This window comes from Pseudorca crassidens, chromosome 14, assembly GCF_039906515.1.
Source record: "Pseudorca crassidens isolate mPseCra1 chromosome 14, mPseCra1.hap1, whole genome shotgun sequence".
In the NCBI taxonomy this organism is placed as follows: Eukaryota; Metazoa; Chordata; class Mammalia; order Artiodactyla; family Delphinidae; genus Pseudorca; species Pseudorca crassidens.
Genome location: NC_090309.1, coordinates 37,748,580 through 37,765,932, shown reverse-complemented (window position 1 = coordinate 37,765,932; position 17,353 = coordinate 37,748,580). Strand labels below are relative to the sequence as shown.

The window sequence follows — 17,353 nt, the reverse complement described above, 5'->3', positions numbered from 1 at the left end:
AGTATGAAGAAGCTTTGAGCAGGCTTGTGCTGGCGGTGAGCTATCTTCAGGGCAGCACCATCATCAAGCTTTTGTTTTTGTCAGGAACGGCAGTAGAAACAACAGCAGCTCAGAGAAGAAAATAACAAGCACTGAGGCCCTGGGGTAAGGAACCCCTAGCCTGGAAAGGCCTTGTATCCGTTTCTTAGCCACACGAAAAAGCAGGAAGCATTATTGGGATGTTCTCTTTGGACCAAAGGAAAATGGGTTTTTTTTCTGAAGCTGAAGTGAAGGCAACAGTGGGCACTGGTGGGGAGAACTAAGCCCATGACAGCAGAACATTCCTGAAGGTCAAAGCAGCAAGGAGAAGGCCAGAGGGGACACAGGGAAAGCTCTCTCTCAGAGCTTTATATATAAAGTAGTACAAATAAAGTTTCAGATAATGTTGAGAGCCCTTTGAGAGAGGTGAATTTTCAGCAAACAGCCTGGTAGGAGAGAATGCTGTCATAATTTTGGTATAAAATGAAAGGATACTTTCCATTGTAAGTCATAGACTGCGAAGCTGGGAATACATGGATTATAGAAATAGCTTCTGAAGGGTCAAGTAAACCCTATCTCTAGTGGACTGATAGTAGTTTATCGATGGACAGTGAAATACGTCCCTGAGGATTGATACTGAAGAAACCAAGCTTCCCTTCCACAAAACTCCCTTTGAATTCTGCTGGAGTCAGAATGCAGGATTAGGTGGGTACGGCAACATTCATGGATTTTGTTTTCATTGAGGTTCTGCAATTCATTTTCCCTGTACTGGAGACAGAAATAGTTCTTGGAGTTTTCACAAGGTTGTTGTGATACCTGATTCCTATTTTGGTTTAATGGAACTTAGAATCTCCTTAGGGGCCGAACCAACTCTCATTAGTCATATGAGCCTTGCAAGTTTACTAAGAACTTGCCCTTCGCTCTGGCAAGAAGCAAGGGCCCTGTGTGTCAGCTGAAAGGACATCACCTGACAATCTCTAATATAATGTGAAGCCTGGACTCAGTTTATGTAAGCATTGTACCCAGGCATCATCTAAAAATATTGCTGTGAGTTATTAACTTGGATCAGATGCATTTCTCAAGCTTTTTATTTTTAATTTTTAAAATATTTATCTATTTATTTATTCATTTATTTTTGGCTGTGTTGGGTCTTTGTTGCTGTATGCAGACTTTCTCTAGTTGCGGTGAGTGGGGGCTACTCTTCGTTGCTGTGTGCAGGCTTCTCATTGCGGTGGCTTCTCTTGCTGTGGAGCACGGGCTCTAGGTGCACGGGCTTCAGTAGCTGTGGCACTTGGGCTCAGTAGTTGTAGCTTGCAGACTCTGGAGCACAGGCTCAGTAGTTGTGGCACACGGGCCCAGCTGCTCTGCAGCATGTGGGATCTTCCCAGGCCAGGGTTCGAACCCGTGTTCCCTGCACTGGCAAGCAGACTCTTAACCACTGCAGCACCAGGGAAGCCCCAACATTTCTCAAGATTTTTAAAACAAATCAAGAGTACCTTCATATCTTAAGAGTTTTGTAACAGCTCAAGAAGATAATTACTGAGAAATGAATATCAACTCTCATATGAAGAATAATTTCTCCTGTCCTTGGAAAACGTTAATCGACCTTTAGGGGTCCAGCTAGCTTAGCATCTCAAGATGATAACCTGGGATACAGAGAGATTGAGACTTACGGTTTTAACATAAACTTTTCTATGAACCAAATCCTCCTGAATATGGTTACAGTCTGAAATGTCAGACTCTCTCCTGTCTGGTACCACCAATTATGTATGACTGGGTTCCAAAATTCCACCTCAGGGACATTTTGTTTCTCCACAGGCACAAACATTACTCTCTGCCCAGGAATTTGTGACTCCTCCTCAAGCAGAAGTCTTTTTCCATGTGAGGGAGGGAGACTCCACGGAGTCTGATCTCCCTAATCTGTTCCTGTGAAATCTAACCAAAGAGTGCATCTGCAGAGCTGCCTTGCCTCCCTGACCTTTTCCGACCTTTCTGCTTAAACTTGAAGTAATCTCCAAGAGCGTGTGACTCAAGCAGCATAGTATCAGGGATCAGGGCTGAACTATTATAGACACGGTGGTTTAGCAGCCAAGGACCAGTTCCTCTAACTCAGGCTACCCAGTGTTCTGAGGTTTCATTTTCTGGCAACCATGCCACTCCGACTAATAGTTTTGTAATTCTGAGGAGTAATTCTGAATTACAACATGGCAAAATCCCCAGTGGATGAGCTCATTTTCTGAGTGCACTATTTGGGCACATTATCTCAACTATACTAACTTGAATTAAGACCTCCAAGAAAGAGGATGGTTTTCGTTTCTAATTTCTTTCATCTTAACTCTGTTATGGTCGTAATTCCATTGCACATCATGACTAGCACAGCTTGATCAAGCATGTGGTTCCAGGGATGGTGAAGTGTTTCCTACATCAAGAGGTCAGACATCCTAACATTGCCTTTTACTGGCACTGCAGTATAGGTGTGGGCTGTTTACCATTCAGTACCCACTATATCTTCAACATCAATGTCACAAAAGGAAATGTCTATGGGGACATTCAGAAAACTGAACATAGGTGTGGACTTTCAAAAGCCCAGTGTGTTTCTACAATAGGCAAATTAGATTAGTCTTTATACCAATTTGCCTACAGCAGAGTAACAGTTTTTGGGAAAATAAGTAGATGTCTTCTTATGTGATAATTAAATGGTAATTAATTTGCCAAAATTAGTCAAACATTCGAAGTATGGATCCTTATGCTGACAGGAAGAAAGGGCACAAACCTGACTTCTGGCAACTTTAGATTATCTTTCAGATTTTTCTCAAAACAGACCTCATCAGAATTGCCTTCTTCCTTTAAAGCAGTTCTCTTAATTGAGTTTGAGTTTAATTATAGTACAAACGTGGCCAAAGCGCAACAGATCTGCACTGATTGAAGCATCTCAAGGAATTCATGTGGCCAACACTTAGCTGGAGTTGGGCTGGTTTGCGTTTTCTTTCCCTGGTATTTTATGGAGACTGTGCTGATTGTTGTTTTGGTTCTGTCTGTACAGGAGCAGAGGTCAGTCAGCTAAAACACCTTTGCTGCCAATGACTCTGTGCCCTTTGATTCGTCAGAAAATTCTCTTTGGAAAATTCTCTTTGGAGGTTCAGAGGGCTGTGCTCCTCCTGCTAAGATAACGTTCATTGCATTAATGTCATGGGTTTTCCCTTTCAGAAGTAAGGGTAGGAAAACAGTCTGGCAATCTCTTAAAAGGTTAAACATAGAATTATTGTATGACTCAGCAGTTCCATTCCCAGGTATATAACCAAAAGAACTGAAAACAGATACTCAAACAAATACTTGTACGTGAATGTTCATAGCAGCATAATTCACAATAACCAACAGGTGGAAACAACCCACCAATAGATGAATGGATAAACAAATTATGGAATACACATGCAATAGAATATCATTCAGTCATAAAAAAGGAATGAAGTACTGATAATGGTACAATGTGGATGAACCTTGAAAACATTGTGTCAAGTGAAAGAAGCTGGATACAAAAAGTAACATACTACATGAATTCATTTATATGAAATATGCAAAATAGGTAAATTCATAGGACAAAAAGCAGACTGATGGTTACCAGCATTTGGAGGTAGTTAGGTATGGGATTTCTTAATGGGGCAATGAAAATATTTTGGAACTTGATATAGATGGTAGTTACACAATATTGTGAATGTACCAAATGCCACTGGATTGTTCACTTTAAAATGGCTAATTTTATGTTACGTGAATTTCACCTTCAATAAATGTAAAACAGCACTTTATTCAATTATCTGCATTAAGTACTATTCAACTCAGAATATCCTTCTGTCCTAGGCAACAGGACTGTAAGCCATAGGTAGAGAAACAACTGCTCCAGTTCCTGACAATGAGAAGCTACTTCAGCCACCTGGAATGTGCCAGACTCATAAAGAGAAGCCTGACAGTTCACCAAGGACAGAAATGATACCCAGTCCTCATACTTGTTGGCAGCTGCTTCAAAAAAGAAGAGCCATTCACCTCTCTGATGGCAACAGAGCTTGAGATTCCATTTTTTCATGCTTTACAAAAATGTATTTTCAATAGAAAATTGATATACTGTTTTTGTATGAAAAGAAATCTTGCAATTGGTGATCTGCAGAAGAAAAATGACCTATTTCTGCTCATACATTCGGCTGCATTTAAATTCTTAGTGCAAAGATAAAGCCGAGAATTCTCTGCTTCTCAGGGTCAGAGGTGTCAGAATTGCCATTCATCATAAAATCAGAGGGGCAACAACAATAAGTAAGTCTTTGGGAAACAGACCCACTGAGGGCTAGGGGAAAAAAGGAGACAGTGTTATAGGGGTTTAGTAGTTGAGGGATGTCACATGAAGTGGTGATTATCTGTCCTCTTTTCCCAGAGGAAAGAGGAAATAAGCCTAAATGTACAGATGGGCTTCTATTCAGCTTTAATATGTTCTTGCTGTAAGGATTAAAAGAGACTGAAATAAGACACTAAGGAGGGCTACCATGTTTCTTCAGGAGGTATTTAAATTCTGGGAAGCTGAGGAACGGGATGAGCTGTGAAGTTACAGTTCCCTTCTCCAACTCTGGGGAAGCTGTAACACATCAGGATCTTTTTTTTTCTTTAGAGAAGGCAACTACCTGTCTGGTGTATTAATAGACCTCTCTACCTGTATCTAACATAATTCCTTCATGATTACTTTCTTGTCCTAACCTTAGTGGGGATAAGGAGCAAAGATATTATGCAAAATATAATCTTTCAAACAGTTGAAGCTGATTGCAATAAGCTCAGCCCCACGCCAGATACTGATAAGTTCTTTATTCTCTGGTAAAAGAATATTAGTTCTTAACTTGATCATCTGTGGCATTCTTATCATTATTTGAAAGCTCTTTATTGTAGTCTGAAATCACCTATCACCTATGATTGGGCAGCCTAACTTTAGAAAAGAAGCACAAGTGCTATCTAAATAAATATGCTAACAAACCCAGAATATATCTGAGTTGTTCACTCACTTGGTTCCAAGGATAGTGGCTATTGTTCTATTGGCCACAAAAATGCCCTTGTTTGGGAAAGGTTGGTGCGTGTGGTGCAGGGCCAAGCGGAGACCAAGGAGCAAGGAGGAGAAGCTATCGATGCACTGTCCCATGAAAATAAAATTTCCATTTTTAGAAAATAAAAACTGGCCCTGCAGCCAAGAATTCCTCAAACTAAATATTAAGGACTCAACTGGCCGTGCCTTACTCTTTTTCTACTTTTATGTTTCACAAGGCCAAAGGCAAAGAAACAACGAATAGTTACTTACTACACAGAGCAAATCAGCAGTAGAACTGAAGTTAGAATTTAGGAGAACTTTATTGCCAATCTAGTGCTCAGTCTACTGAACTAGGTAGACTGCCCAAATTTGAAGCCAGTTAACATAATAAATATATTGTGATATTGTTCACGTAAGCACTCTGCAAAAAATATTTTGTAATCTCATTCTGGTACCAATTTGATGTTTTGATCAAATTGACATCACCACACTTTCTTAGGCATGAGATGTGTTGTAAGGACTTGTTTCTTTATAAAGCAATAATGCAAAGCAAGACTGTAAACTTAAATATTTGAATAACAAGTAATTCTCATGATACTTGCATTTATTGCTTTTAATGGTCTTTATGGCACAGAGGTTATGGTGGTGATTTACTAGGTGTGAAGTCTCTGGATACCTCTTTGGTGGGGGAGAATGTCAACCTGTAGATCAAAGTCACAAGATACACTCAATTTTAGGATTCTAGTGTAAGAGCCTCAGATCAAAGGCTAGACTTGCTCCTATACTTTTCACTTTTCACCTTCCAGGAGAATTATAGTGCATTTTACTTTGGAGCTGCTAACAAAATTCTCAGCTAGATCTGAGTCACTGAGAAAAACAAATGGCCTGGAAAACAGGAAATAAAATATGATGAAATTTATTTTCAAATGGAAAATTGTAACTGGTTCATTCTGAAGGGAGAAGAAAAAGAATATAATCATTAAAGGAGCAAAAGATAAATATGAAAAATGAAATGCAGCATTTGGAAAAGAAAGAAACAAGATGGGTTTATCTCAAAGCATATCTGAAATCCAATTTTAAAAATAGAATAATATAAATTCCAAGCACTCAGGACCAGTCCTCTTGGGTGAATAAGAACTTCAGGACAAAAGGTAGCCATGGAATACAAAGGCTCTGGCACACACCTGCTTTCTGTCACCATGGAGGGGTATAGCTCCATGTTAATCCTGGGGTTATAAATTTTTATAAGCATAACTCTGGGTAGGCAGTGTTTTCTAGCTCCATACAGGCCATACGGAGGACACTTGGGAGGTCACTGGGTCATGTCCTTATGCAACAAGGACTTGACTTACTGAAACACTAGGGGTGTGTCCTGTTGGTAACAAGACTGGGCAATGGAGGAACAAGCCATGCCGAGCACAGAGGGTGGCAACCTGGATGGGCTGCAGAGCCAGTAGAAGTCATCCATGCAAGGGGATACCAAGAGCTACTCCTGGGGTTAAGCCAAGATGAGACCCAAGATGAGGAGCCAGATGTCAGAGCCAAGAGCAGAGCTTGAGTCCAGTGGTAACATTCAACTGGGAGCTGAGGCAATGGCCAGATATTTCAGACAAGAGCAAAGTATGGGGTGTTGGATAAGGAGGGAGAATTCAAAACCCTTCACTTAATTCTTTGATTTCTAGCATTGATAGATTTTTTTTTTAGGCCTACCTAATTGTAGTGGGTTGAATGGTATAGCCCCCTAATTCATGCTCATGTAATAACCTCTGGAACAGTGAATGTGACCTTATTTGGAAAAAGGGTCTTCACAGATATAATTAAGAATATTGAGATGGGATCATCCTGGATTAGCTGGGTGGGCCCTAAATTCAATGACAACTGTCTTTATTACAGACGGCAGAGGAGAATACACAGACAGAAAGGAGGAGAAAGCCGTGTGAAGACAGAGGCAGAGACTGGAGTTATGGAGCCACAAGCCATGGAATGCCTGGAGCCACCAGAAACTGCAAGAGGCAAGGAGAATTCTCCCCCAGAGCCATTAGAGGGAGCACAGTCCTGCCTACACCTTGATTTCAGACTTCCAGCCTCTAGAACTGTGAAAGAATAAAATTTTGTTGTTTTGAGCAACCAAGTTTGTGGTCACTTATTACAACAGCCCTAAGAAACTAATATACCAATTACACTGTGCTCTCATGAAGGGGTATCTTAAAAGCCCACATGACTTCTAATGCCACCATCTATCTCTGCAGGTATACACACACACTCACACTCAACAGCCCAAAACAAGGGCTCCTAGGGTGGCAGATGGGGCATAACTATCTGGGTACTGAGTAGGCATACGCCTGAGCTCAACCTGTTTCTGGGTTTTTCTGGTACCTACAGAAGTAGCAGAAATGGTATATACAGGGAGAAATAAATTATTACTTAATAAATGGGATTTGTTTAAAGCATTAAATTTTTCAAAACATGGGGCACAAAAGTAAAAAGTGTTCTTAGTAGTAAAAAGATTTACAGCCATAGTTCTAACTGTTTTTTTTTTTTTTTTAACTATCTCTGGGATGATGACAGGATCTCCTAAGACTGGGTTTAAATTGTCCCAAGACAGGGCCACTCTATACTATTTTTTTCTATACCATTCTATTTTTTTTTATTGTTGCATATATTACTTAAGTGAACCCTTGAGGATCAAAAGTGCTTGGTAATTTGGAACCGTACTAAAAATTTATGACTTACTCTTGTGTATCAATCACCCAGCCTTCAACCGATAAATTTACAATGTGAGTTCCAATAAAAAAATAACTGCTTAGTTACTCTAAAGCTAGAATATAAAGTCCCTGCAGGTTGGGATCTTTGCTTTGTCCTTTTGCTTTGCTTTGTATCTTAAGCACCAAGAACAGTGCCTGGCACATAGGAGGCACTCAAACTCGAAGCCCCATTTAAAGAAAATAAAAACAGGACTTCCCTGGTGGTCCAGTGGTTAAGAATCTGCCTTCCAATGCAGGGGACTCAGGTTCGATCCCTAGTCGGGGAACAAACTTCCCACACGCTGTGGGGAAACTAGGCCCACATGCCACAACTACTGAGCCCGTGCACCACAACTAGACAGAAGCCCGTGTGCTGCAAAGAAGAGACTGCTCACTGCAACGAAAGATCCCATATGCCACAACGAAGATCCTGCGTGCCGCAACTAAGACCTGACACAGCCAAATAAATAAATAGAAAATAAAAATATCTAGTATATAACCAAACATACTTTATGTAAGAATCACGGGTTAAAAGTATTAGTGTTATTAGAATTAAGCATATATGTTTCTACAATATAAATACAATTTTAATTCTCAGTTATCAAGTGGATTATCTTTGGCCTGTTCCATTCTGCTACTCAGTGAAGCCACAAACTATCATCAGTCAGGCTGAGACTGCTGGTAACAAGTGGGTGGAATCTCTGATTGCATTCCAAAGTGAAAAAAAAAAAGTTATCTGGGTCATTTGTCATTTTAGATTATTGCCTCCTCGTCTCCTTTGTGTTAGCACTGATAACTCTCAGCAGAAAGTATTGGGGTTAGAGATGAAGTTAGGAACATGGTCTGGTACTTTCATAAGATTAAAAAAGATATATCCAAGTAAAGCCTTATCGAGGAAAATAATAAGTCACTTCCCCTTTTTCCTCAAAAGCAACTGACAGTAGGGACTTCCCTGGTGGCGCACTGGATGGGACTTCACTATCCTAATGCAGGGGGCCCGAGTTCAATCCCTGGTCAGGGAACTAGATCCCACATGCATGCTGCAACTAAGAGTTCACATGCCTCAACTAAGGAGGCCAAGTGCTGCAACTAAGAAGCCAGTGAGCCACAACTAAGGAGGCTGCGAGCCACAACTAAAAAGCCCGCCTGTCACAACTAAGACCCAGTGCAACCAAATAAATAAATATTAAAAAAAAAAAAGCAACTGACAGTAATAGAAGTAAAGCAATTGTTCTTCACACTTTCTGATGGGGATTCCTTTAGATGCTCATTCCAGTTTTAGCTAACTGGTTTTGTGACTGCACCTATGACTATTTCTCTATCATGGTGATGCGATATGCCCACACTCTCTAAAGGAGTTTGGCCACCAGAAAGCAGAATAGGGATAAGCCTTATTCTAGAGTAATTTAGCAGTGGATCTGGTGTTGGAGTTCCTCTCACAAAAGAATGGGGCTGAAGACTAACAGCAAGAAGATAGGTGTTTATTGAATTCTCCATGTCTCTGATACTATATCAAAAATGATATGGTGGTTAAGAGCATGAACTCTAGGGTCAGATTGCCTAGGTTCAAACCCTGGTTCAATGTCTTTGTAGTTGTGTATCCTCAGGTGGGTTAGTTAACCTCTCTGTGCCACTTATAATAATACTATTATTATTACAATGAGAAGCAGAAAAGAAATATGTGACATGGATAGAAAGAGACTAGGCTGAAGAGAAAGGCATAGTGTTTGTAAGGGTTTGACAGGGTTGCTTTCATTTATAATTTTTAAATTTTTTTAGTCATTTTAATGCATTTTCCCTGTGCACAAGAGAAATAACTGACAGAGTCAAAGGATAGAGTTTCCTTTATACATAGCAGTTAAAAGTAATGCAAACATCACATGACACTTTCAGTGAAAGTTACATTTCCAATTTCAAATCAAAATACATATTAGGGTCTCTTTACAGGAGAAGATGAGAAAGAAGTCTCAGGTAAAAAAGCACTTACCTGGCATTACTATACTGATCCTTCAGGCTGCGCTAAGATTAAGGTCATTTACAGTCAATTTGCAAATGTTGACACAATGTCACACTGTAAGTTTTCTGTAGAATTAAATGTATACGTAGAGATATCAGAATAAACATTTCTACTATATTTTAACTGAACTTGCCTAGTCAACATTTTCAGAGAAGTTTATCAAAGATGCTGTAAGACTCTACAAAACTGCGAAATATACCAAGCTCCAGAAATACACCTACTTACCTGGTCTTTATATAGTCACATATTTATTAAATGGCCTCACTATACAACTTTAATATTCTACTGTAGTTTTTTAGGGATTCAAAAATTAATCAGGCATGGCTTCTTCTCTCAAGGAATTTACAGGCTAGAGGGGGTAAGAGTTATAATTCAGGGTATTATTCATCTTAAGAAAATGCCACCAGATGGGAATGTAAATTGGTGCAGCTACTATGGAAAACAGTACCGAGGTTCCTCAAAAAAACAAAAACAGAGCTGCCACATGATCCAGCAATCCCGGCTCCTGGGCATATATCCAGACAAAACTATAACTCAAAAAGATACATATACCCCTATGTTCATAGCAGCACTATTCACAATAGCCAAGCCATGGAAACAACCTAAATGTCCATCAACAGATGAATGGATAAAGAAGATGTGGCATAAATATACAAAGGGATACTACGCGGCCATAAAAAAGAATGAAATAATGTCATTTGAGCAACATGGATGGACCTAGAGATTACCATACTAAGTGAAGTAAGTCAGAAAGAGAAAGACAAATACCATACGATATCACTTATATGTGGAATCTAAAATATGACACAAATGAACGTATCTACGAAACAGACTCACAGACACAGAGAACAGACTTGTGGCTGCCAAGGGGGAGGTGGGGGAGGAATAGATTGGGAGTTTGGGATTAGCAGATGCAAACTATTACATATAGAATGGGTAAACAACAAGGTCCTATTGTATATCACAGGGAATTACATTCAGGATAAACCATAATGGAAAAGAATAGGAAAAAGAATATATATATATGTATAACTGAAACACTTTGCTGTTCAGCATAAATTAACACAACATTGTAAATCAACTATATTTGAATAAAATAAATTTTAAGAAATGAAAGAAAATGACACCAGAGAGATTGAGATAAATTATGAGTTCAGGGAAAAGTGGGATTACTTACAGCCGGTTGAGGTCCAGATTCAAGGGGACCCCCTTCCACATATCTGAATCTATAATCGCTTGAATCAGGACAATTCACTCAGATCATTGTCCACTGCCCCCAAACTGAAGGGAACGTCACTCACTCTAGAGAGTCAACAATTGAGAGAATGCAGATTAGGCCAGGGAAGGGGCCGGGGGTAGGGATTTCACTGCCATCTCAAGGATTAGAAGGACATCTGAAAATCTTTCCAAAGAGCCTGTTATATAGTATGATGGAAACAAATACAATTGATTTTGCTCTAATCTCATTAGGACCATATGCTAAACACATGAAAAAAGAGAAAACGATCAGTCTGAATCAATTGTCCATAACTGAAGTCATCATCTTGTTTTTCAGTTTTCTAAATAAATAATTAAATTATATGAACAGGGCGGCAATTCCTACTCATAATAGTCCCAGCAGGTAAGAAGGATCTACCTAATTCAAAGTTAATTGTATCTATTAGAGAAAGTTAAACGTGTTTTTTCAAGGTGCATATTTAGAGCATGAAGAGCTCCATGAAGAGGACTGGTTATAACATATAATACTTAATAAAATGTCCTTTCATATGTGTGGATGTATGCACCAGCCTAGGTGATATTTAACACATGTATAGTCATCTTCTTGTGCCGCTTTCCCTCCAAATAAACTAGGAGCAACAAAACAGTCATCCCCAGCCACTGCAACTATTGTGGCATTCACCTTGCTTTCTATACCTGGGGAAAATATCACAGATTTTGACACCTGAATATCATTCTGCCTTATATTTTTAAAATTGTTTCATGTATGTATATATCTTCTTTCACTTAGGAAATTATAAGCTTCTTAAAGAGAGAGACACTTTTGTGGGTGTTTTCTGCCACATAGGGCAAGGCGTACTGTAGGCGCTCAATACAAACTTTGGGATTCAACTTCCAAACCAGATAGCATCATAAATTTACACTTTGAGGCACACTAAAACAATACATGGCAATAACAGTTACAATATAAAAAGAGAACAATTTGAATATACAGTTATCATCAAAATATGGTAAATGTTTCCACATTTCAGAAATAGACTAGAAATACGAAGTGGTCACTCCATGTCCAAAGTGGGCAGAGCCGCTCAGGATTGAGGGCAGGGACAGGGCAGGAATGAGGCTCTCCCAGCCATGAAGTTGCCACCATGGTTGCTGTCTGGGGTCACAGCTTATAAGAAGCTGCTTATCTAAGAAGGCAATAGGAAACAGACAGAGTTTTGCAGCAAGGACCTGCCCAATGACCAGCTTATTCAGGGACTAGATTTGTGGTACCTTCACATCACCACAGCACAGGACACTGAGCTGCCACCACAGAACTGATAAAACATGTTGGCAAATGCATTTTAACCACTGACTATAAGAAGAAATCTATTTTTATGCTAAAAAAGGTGGAATTAAAATTCTCTATAATGATAAGGAAGACAGGGATAGGTGTTCATTGGGGAGTTAAAATGTGCTAAGGTCCATTTTTTCTCAGGGAAGAGGACAGAGATATCAACAATTTCATACTTTAGGGAAAATAATAGTTAAGGATATTATAACTTAAAGAGTAAGAATACAATCTGTGTCAAAACTAGAAGAGGGAGTAAACAGAAAACTGAAAGTAATATGGCAAAAATAAGTTCAAATATATCAGTAATCACAATAAATGTGAATGGATAAAATTTACCTGTTAATTTATCAGATTGAGTTAAAAATCAAAGTATAAACTTTCTTAAAGATATACACTTCAAAACAAAACAACACAGAAAGGTTGAAAAACAGGAGATGGCAAGAAAAAAAATTGTACCGTATAAATACAAACTAAAAGAAGACTGGTTTATCAGTTACTATCAGACAAAATAATACTTAAACAAAACCCATTAATATATAAAAGGAACAATCTACCAAAGAGATCCATCAACCACAAGTTTATGTACACTTGACAAGATAGCCTTGAAATTAATAAAGCAAAAACTGAATTATAAGAAGAATGGAAAATTCAGAGTCTCGACAGAAGCAGATATTGTATTCAGGAGAGTTGCAGATATAGTGTTCAGGAGAGTTTACCTGAAGAGAACTGAATGAATGGATTGTTTACACAGGTGCATACAGGGTTGAAAGGACAAGAGGGGATGGTGAGGCACCAAAGAACTAACAACAGTGGGAAGCCATTACTCCTCTAGGCCTGAAGGAACAAAGGGAGGGAACAGAATTACTAGAGCCCACGGAGAGATAGAGCTGTGAAGAAGGGGCTGCCCAGAATGAGTTCCTGCCCTGGAGGAAGGCAGACCTCTGTGGGGCAAGGAGGTGGGCCAAACCCACTGACCAAACCTAACAGGAAACCAAAGGGCAAGAGAGTAGGGCAGAGGGCTAAGAATAGATTTTTAAAAGGAATTTATCATTTGATACTAGCAGGTCTTTCTTTATGAGCATCTATAAATCATAGGGCAAATGGAGAATAATCAGCACAATAATCATAGTGAGAAATTTTAACATCACTTTATCAGAAACTGATAGACCAGGTGACCAAGAGTTAGATGTAGAAGACCTCACAATACAATTAGCAAGCTTGATTTGACAGATGTGCATGTGTGTGTAGAGAGAGAGAGAGCCTGCTGCCAACAGAGAGTATACATTCTTTCTGAGCATATGGAATATTTATAAAAGTTTACCATACTAGGTCACAGAGGATCAAATGCTAAAGAATTGATATTACATAGAACATAATGTAATTCAGTTGGAAATCAGCCTTAAAAGATAGACTTGTATGTGCTAATATGAAATGACCTTCAAGATATATTTCTAACTGAAAAGAATAAGATGTGAAGCATTATCTATTTTATACTAATATCTGCATAAAATAATCTACCTCTACTTACATATGCACAAAATACATCTGGACACCCAAGAAACCATTAATAGTGGTTGCCTGTGCGGTAGGAGAGTAATTTACCTTTTTTTTTTTTTTTTGATTCTGAATCTTATTCTATTTTTATCATTACTTAAAAAAATACTAGTTAAAAAATGCTGAATGGAATTGAGATACGTTAACCTCAGTTTTTTTTTTTTTTTAACTCCATTTTCAAGGCAGTTTCCCAAGGTAGTTTTGTAGCATGTAGGATTTTAAGCAAGATGAATAGCTGCTATGGCTTATCCTAGGTTATGCCAAATTTCCACTTACCCTCCCTCATTTGTTTTTTCCTACATAGCAAACAATATTATAATTCAGTGTGTCTCTTTCCATTGACCTTAAGTTGAGGTGATTTCTGAAAAAATAAAAGCTGAGCTCCTGAACATAAACAACATTCCTGAGACCTCTGAATGTATATGCTGTACTGTTCTTTGAGAATTCCTGCTTGAGAAGGTAGTAATTTATAGAGCAGTCAAACAGAAACAATATGGAGGACATATAAAATAATCAGGACAAGAAAGTAAATATTAACACAGCCCATCGAAATGGATGTCAAGAATGGGACACCTAAATTACCTTATACATTTTTAAGCTGCATTCCCCCTAGTCAGAAACAGTTAACACTTCTCTGAGCATGCTCATACCTGACAGACAGTCACTAACCCAAAACCTGAAATGTCAATAGCAAAATAATTTCTAATCTGACATTTCAAGTGATAATAGGGACATCTGAATAGAAAGCCCCGAAGCAAACAGCTCTTTAACGGGCTTCTTTATCTGAGAGTCTACACTGACGATCCCTGCTTTTATAATTCAAACACGGGGTTCAGATACATGAGTTGAGGAGAACTGGCATGACTGCGTAAATGGAGCTGCCACTCAATTCCATGATTTATTCATTTTCAAATTTATAAAATGACAGTGAATGTTCCCTATCTGCTCCCTTCAAAGGGGTGTCATGAGAGGAGTCATCCTGGCTGTTAAAGTCGGCTCCACGCTACCAGATGGGATCAGAGGTGGTGTGCTCGCAGGTATCTGATGGGCCTGGGCAGAGCTCCTCAGTGAGCTAACTTCAGCTTTGCTCTAACTCTCACCTGGGGTCCAGGATTTGAGAGCTCACTGAGCTTCTCCTCAGGTCTCCGTGTGTACTCCATCAGGTCAGGGCCTTACGCTGAGCAACCCCTTCTTGATCGCGCTCTGGGTTTTGGAGTGCGGATGGACCCAGATGGAAGCCTCAATGTCCTGCTATTCTCTATTTGCTCCCTTTTGATCACACCCTCTGCCCCTTTCCTCCTAGCTCTCTGCCCTCTGGCTTCCCGTTGGGTTTGGCCAATGGGGGCCCTGATAGGAGACACGTGGGAGAAATAGAGAGTTGAATGAGGTGGCGTCAACTGACTGTGTCCTTGAACTGAGGATCACTGTTCCTTTCAAAGTAGCTTCACACAACTTTCTCCTCGCAGGGTCTGGGAGCAACTCTCTCCTCTTGATACTTCGATCCTAGGGGTGTTCACAACAGCTCAGCTGCTACTAGCCCCAGTTTACTGAACTATTTCTCATGGTCCCCCACTTTGCATCCTTATTTGGTAATCCTTTGTAAAACAAACATCCCCTCCTTGAATTATCTTCCTTCAAGTTTGCCACTCGTTTCTGGTTGAGACCCAGACTGATATGCCCCTCTTCACTACTGATGAGATGAATGGCCTCAGACAGATCATGTAACTCCTCTTAGCTTCAGTTTCCTCATTCACAAACTGAAGATATCCCTTCCTTAGAGAGTACACAGGGATATATGGGACACTTTGTAAATGTGCTTCTACCCACACTTCTAAGGGGCTACTTACCAGTAGCCCCACATAGCAACTAACTGGCTTGACCTCCTGGGAATTAAGATGATTTCACCTTCCTGACAATGAGTATTGTCTGAGGCTGCTGCTACTATATTCTTGTGATTTCCAGATCTTTATATCTCACTATTTGACACCTCCACTGGAATATCTCAGAGCTACCTTAAAATCCACTATGGTCCAAACAGAACTCACGTCCTTCCCTTCTAAACTTCCCATGTCCTCTAGTTCAGTAACACCACCATCTACCTAGTTTTTAAAGTCAGAAATTTTGAGAGTCATTCTTGACAACTTCCTGTCTCCCGTAACCAACCAAGCAGCAACTCTTTACAATTCTGCCTCCTGTATTGTCTCTGGAATTTGTCTATTATGCCCCAAGCCGGATGCCAGGCCACCATGATCTCTCAGCTGGATCACTGTAATAGCCTTCTCCAGGGTTCCCTGTATCCCCTTTTGCACCTTCTCGTCCGCAATCTACAGAACAGCCAGAATGTTCTTTTAAAAATGTAAGTCCTAAAAAAAAAAATTTCACAATCAGTAACTCCCTCACTCTCCTGGCTCCAGCCATGATGGATTTGCAGTTTCTTGAAATGCTTTTCCAATTTCTGGGCCTTCCCAGAAACCATTCCCTCCACTTAGAATGCTTCCTTTTCCCCACCCCTCCTACTTGGCTAATTCCTGCTCACCCTTCAGAACGGAAACTTCCTCACAGCCACCTTCCTCGACCTCCCTACCCTCTGACCTGGTCAGGTTCTGCTATTATAAACTCTTAGAATCTTATTTTGTGGGTTTCCCTGGTGGCACAGTGGTTAAGAATCCGCCTGCCAATGCAGGGGACATGGGTTCGAGCCCTGGTCCAGGAAGATCCCACATGCCACGGAGCAGCTAAGCCTGTGCGTCACAACTACTGAGCCTGCGCTCTAGAGCCCGTGAGCCACAACTACTGAGCCCACATGCCACATCTATTGAAGCCCGCATGCCCAGAACCCGTGCTCTGCAACAAGAGAAGCCACCGCAATGAGGAGCCCGCGCACTTCAAGGAAGAGTAGCCCGCACTCGCCGCAACTAGAGAAAGCCCGTGAGGGCAACGAAGACCCAACACAGCCAAAATTAAATAAATAAATAAATTTATTTTTTAAAAAAAGAATCTTATTTCTTTGTAGTCCTTATCATAATGCTAATTGAAGAACTCTCCTAGAGCAGAAGCTCCACGCTGGAGTTCATCATTAGCTGCCCAGCCCACACACAGTGCTTTGCACAGTAGTTGACATTCTATAAATAGTTGCTGAATTATGGATGAGTGAAGGCATATTAATACCAGTTTGGACTCTACCCAAGTATACCTTCCACCACCCCCTTACTTGAACTACTGGTGAGCTGTACTGTTATATGAAAATATTTTTATTTTTCCTCTACTTTTTTTTATTATAAAAGTAATGTGCTCACTAAGAAAACTTGGCAAAGTTCAAAAACATAAAAAAAGGAGAAAAAAATCCCCCATAACTTCAATGTCTAGCATAGTGTCCATTTTAAACCTCTAGTAAATTTGTGTGGCATTTTACC

At 39.9% G+C, this 17,353-nt stretch overlaps 1 long non-coding RNA gene across 1 annotated transcript; it reads left to right on the top strand.

The window, feature by feature from the left end:
- Window positions 1–1,042: 1,042 nt before the first annotated feature.
- On the top strand, window positions 1,043–7,201 carry LOC137206192 (uncharacterized). The gene is made up of 2 exons (XR_010934521.1): window positions 1,043–1,202; window positions 6,968–7,201. It is a non-coding gene; the product is annotated as an uncharacterized lncRNA (long non-coding RNA).
- The last annotated feature ends 10,152 nt before the right edge of the window (window positions 7,202–17,353 follow it).